This window comes from Rhinopithecus bieti, unplaced genomic scaffold, assembly GCF_001698545.2.
Source record: "Rhinopithecus bieti isolate Rb0 unplaced genomic scaffold, ASM169854v2 scaffold_20157, whole genome shotgun sequence".
Taxonomy (NCBI): domain Eukaryota; kingdom Metazoa; phylum Chordata; class Mammalia; order Primates; family Cercopithecidae; genus Rhinopithecus; species Rhinopithecus bieti.
The window spans coordinates 14,166-18,721 of record NW_016809649.1 but is presented as its reverse complement, the minus strand read 5'-3'; the positions used below and the strand labels follow the sequence as shown (position 1 = coordinate 18,721).

General features: G+C 42.0%; 1 pseudogene; it reads right to left on the bottom strand.

Annotated features, from left to right (window-relative positions):
• Positions 1-660: 660 nt before the first annotated feature.
• LOC108540749 (ferritin heavy polypeptide-like 17) lies at positions 661-1,217 on the bottom strand (annotated as a pseudogene).
• Positions 1,218-4,556: the final 3,339 nt, after the last annotated feature.

Below are 4,556 nucleotides of genomic sequence, written 5' to 3'. Positions count from 1 at the left end.
CCATTACCACTATTACTCAGAGTAAGCTTGCCAAAGAGATGCTCTGCCATGTCATCTACCAAATACCCCATCTTGCTACCCAGAATCAAGAAATGTTAGCATTTGCATATTTAAAAGGAAAACTTTTCATGTAAAATTAAAGACCTCATTATTTTAATCCCTGCCCAATCTCATTCTCTTCACTTTTCCCCAGAGACAACCACTAGGATGAATTCTAGACCATATTTTACACTTTACCATGCACATGCACCCACAGACACAAGGGCCTAAGACCACCCATCCCACCCTCCCTACCCCATATATCCACATAGTTTAGAAAGAAAAGATTGATGTGTTTTACAGGGACTCACAGAATACCTTCCACCTCCATCCTTAGAGACCCTGAGCTGCATGCAGATGGAGCAACCCTGGGTGTAGAGACTGCTGGACACCCTTTAAAACTTGCATGGGGATTTGCCCTAGTTCGTAAAAGGAGAGAGTTTTGTAGGCACGCCTCAACTGGACACCTTCATTGCTTTGAGAACCAGATAACTTTATTGCCAACAATGGTAAAACTGAAAGGAAAAAACTGAAGAGAATATTCTGAAAGGGCAACATGCACGCCCCGCCTGGTGGCCCGACCCGGAAAAGGCACCTCGTGGCTGTGGGGCCTGTCTGGGCTCAGGTCTCTTTCTCACTGTGACTCAGGGAGAGCTTGTTAAACAGGTTCTCAGCCAGGCTGGCTTCCGGGGTCCACATCTTCCCCAGGTTGCTCACATAGCCACCCAGCTCTTCGATGGTCTTGACCTGTTGGTGTAGGTAGTGGCTCTCCAGGAAGTCGCACAGCTGGGCTCGCCCTTCTCTACGGCCAGCTGGTGCAGCGCCAGGAGGCTGTAGTTGACGCTCTTCTCCAGGTGGAAGGCACAATCCATGGCCTCGAGCCTGCTCTCCCAGCCTTAGTGCTTTGGCTCCCTGATGTCATGAAGGCAGATGCGGCCACTGAGCTGGTTCTGCAGCCTCATCAGTTCCTGCGCATGCTCCATCTTCTCGTCTGACTGGTGCAGGAAGTAGCGGCCAAAGTGCTCCAGGGCCATGTCGTCTCGTTCAAAGTAGAAAGCCATGGACAGGTACACATAGGAGGCGTGGAGCTCCAGGTCGATGTGGCTGTTGACGGCGGCCTCGCAGTTGGTGTGGTAGTTGTAGCACACCTGCGACAGCGGGGCAGTGGCCATCGCAGGCAGCGCAGACCGCGAGCACACAGGCAAAGGCAGTAGCGCAGGCAGCGGCAGCGGTGGTGAGGAATGGCAGATGGTGAATGGCGGGTGTGTGACCGAACCGGAAGTGGGCAGTGCAGACTGTTATGAGGGAAGGGGATGCTTCGGGGCTGGTTGGTTTGAATGAGGAACAGACTTCAGGGGCGAGATGTGCGGCTCCAGCACCGAGTTCCATAAGTTCCACCTAAAACCTTGGCGACTGGACTTTAACCTGACCTTTTACCTATAAAGTATTTTAAAGTTATTTATGAATATAAGTGCAACCACTTTGAGTGAATCACCTGGTTGATTTCTTAAAGAAACTTACTACAATATTGTCAAAATGTGATTGTTTTATCAAATGTACTGCTTTTGTGATGTCATTAGTTACACTTAATATCACAAAGCTTTATTTGAATGGCAAATATCCTCAGTGACTTCAGCATCCATACTAATGACACTTCCCATAACCTCCTTACTCACTGCCTAGACCTTATTAACTTTAGCAACCTTCATTTTCTCTCTCTACTCATGGTCAAGTTCCCACTTCTCTGGCAGCAGAGCACCCCTCCAAAATATCAAACAGTGAGCCTTTCCACCTTTCCATGTTTCTCACTCTTTGAACTTGTTCTTCACTCCTTTTCTCTCCCGTATCTTAATCTTTCAGCAGCATCCTAGAAACACTTTTTTTTCAAGTCGTCCTGTCTGGATCCCCAAATGTACAATTCCAAGATCTCTTCCCTGACATGCTAGATTTGCTCACCCCTTTCACCTAAATTGCAAATTTCCTCTTCTTGGGTAAGTACAGACTTAAAAGCCTTGAGTGAATTCTTAGAGAAAGCACAACACTTTCAACTTCCTTTACTTCCATTGCCACTCAGTAAGCCTTTTAAATTTAATCCTTCTTTTAGGTTCTATGAAATGAGTCATATTAGCGTTGTGAATTTAGGCAGTTCTTGATCTATATTTTCAGCATACTGCTACTTCATTAAAGGTATGTAGATACAGAACAAATGCAATAAGCGTTTTTTATTCCCTTCTTAGGAAGGAAGAGAGACATTGGATTCTGTGTCAAATAGATCTCAGCTGGAAGTTTGACTTCACCTATTTCAAGTTGTGTGAACTTGCATGAGTGTTTTACTCCTAGGAAGAATAGTACCAATAATGAGTTTTAAGTAATAAATTAGATGATGCATTAAACATGAGGCTTATACAGCACTTAGTTTAATGATTGCAATCCATGTGTGATAGCTATTATTTTAAAAGTAGGCTGTCCCTGAGAAAGTTGTCTAATCATTATATAAATGCTCACCTTAGTTTTTTAACTTTAGACTCTTATGTTATAATTCCAAAAGGCAAATATAATACCTTTATTTTCTTTCCTCTTACTCTGTCCTTTTTTTATTTTCAGCTAATCACTAAAATCTCCTTTATGTTATTTCTGTTGGAAGTGTTAGAAAATGCAATCCTAAAATATGAATAGCTTTTGCAATCAATAAATCCCAAAGATTAGTCTGACAAAGTGACAAACTTCAAAAAGTAGCTTATAAAAAGGATAAACTTATATAGACATTTTTTATATTGTTGTCCTGAATTATTATTTAGTTTTGAGTATGTCTGTCTTGTTTCTCTGCCAAAATTGTAAACTTCTTAAGGTCAGGATCCTTAGATTATGTTTGTTTCTATTGCAGATCTTTCTCTTCTATAGGCTTCATAAGGATGATGTCAGAAGTGTATCTTATTTTAAATTGTTTTATTTTATTTTAATATAGTAGTATAGTAGTAGATACTGTTTTAAATTATTTAAAGAGTAGTATATCTAACTTTAGTCTGTTGAATACAGAGCCACTAAATACTGGTACTGGCATTCTGTACTTTATTTTGAAAAATTTGATAGTTCACAAAGCTGAATTTGTTTTTATTTGAGGAAATGAAGGAATCAAATATGCAATGTATAGTGGGTTTGAGTGATCTTTTAGAAGTTTGTTACTTCCCTGTGGACACCAGAAATAAAGTCTGATTAAGAAGGTAAAATTAAAATCACATGTAACTGCCAACAGCTCACATGGCAAAGAACTGGAGAAGAAGCATGCATTATGACTATTTTAAACAAATACTTAATTCATTGGCAAGCTAGAGCTTACAAGGGCCCAAACCTAAGTTATGAATTTAAAAGACAATAAACAATTCTAAATTTTTCTTCTCTGGTGTTTACATAGTTGGGCTGATACCTTCCTACCCTTACCCTGAAGGGGACCAGCCCCTCCACACCTGTGGGTGTTTCTGGTCAGTTGTAACGAGAGACTTGAGAAAAGAAAGAGACACAGAGACAAAGTATAGAGAAAGAAAAGTGGGCCCAGGGAACCAGCGCTCAGCATATGGAGGACCCATACCAGCACCGGTCTCTGAGTTCCCTCAGTATTTACTGATCATTATTTTACCATCTCAGAGAAGGGGATGTGGCAGGACAATAGGGTAATAGTGGGGAGAGAGTCAGCAGGAAAACATGTGAACAAAGATCTCTGTGTCATAAATAAGTTTAAGGAAAGGTGCTGTGCCTTGATGTGCATGTATACAAACATCTCCACAAACATTTCCGTGCATTAAAGAGCAGCGCGGCCACTAGCACGTCTCACCTCCTGTCCTAAGGCGGTTTTCTCCTATCTCAGTAAATAGAGCATACAATCGGGTTTTACAACGAGACATTCCATTGCCCAGAGAGGAGCAGGAAACAGATGCCTTCCTCTATCTCAACTGCAAAGAGGCCTTCCTCTTTTACTAATCCTCCTCAACAGAGAACCTTTACGGGTGTCGGGCTGGGGGACGGTCAGGTCTTTCCTTTCCCACGAGGCCATATTTCATACTATCACAGAGAGAAACCTTGGACAACACCTGGCTTTCCTAAGCAGAGGTCCCTGCCGCCTTCCCCAGTGTTTGTGTCCCTGGGTACCTGAGATTAGAGAATGGTGATGACTTTTAACAAGCATACTGCCTTCAGGCACTTGTTTAACAAAGCACATCCTGCATAGCCCTAAATCCAATAAACCTTGAGTAAACACAGCACATGTCTCTGCAAGCACAGGGTTGGGGGTAGGGTTACAGATTAACAGCATCTCAAGGCAGAAGAATTTTTCTTAGTACAGAACAAAATGGAGTCTCTTATGTCTACTTCTTTCTATATAGACACAGTAACAGTCTGATCTCTCTTTCTTTTCCCCACATTACCCTACCCTGCTACATGTCTACAATAATATTCATTCTTACCTTCATTTATCAAATGTGTTTATTATATGAGAATTAGGCTGGTATCTCCTAGCATTTATT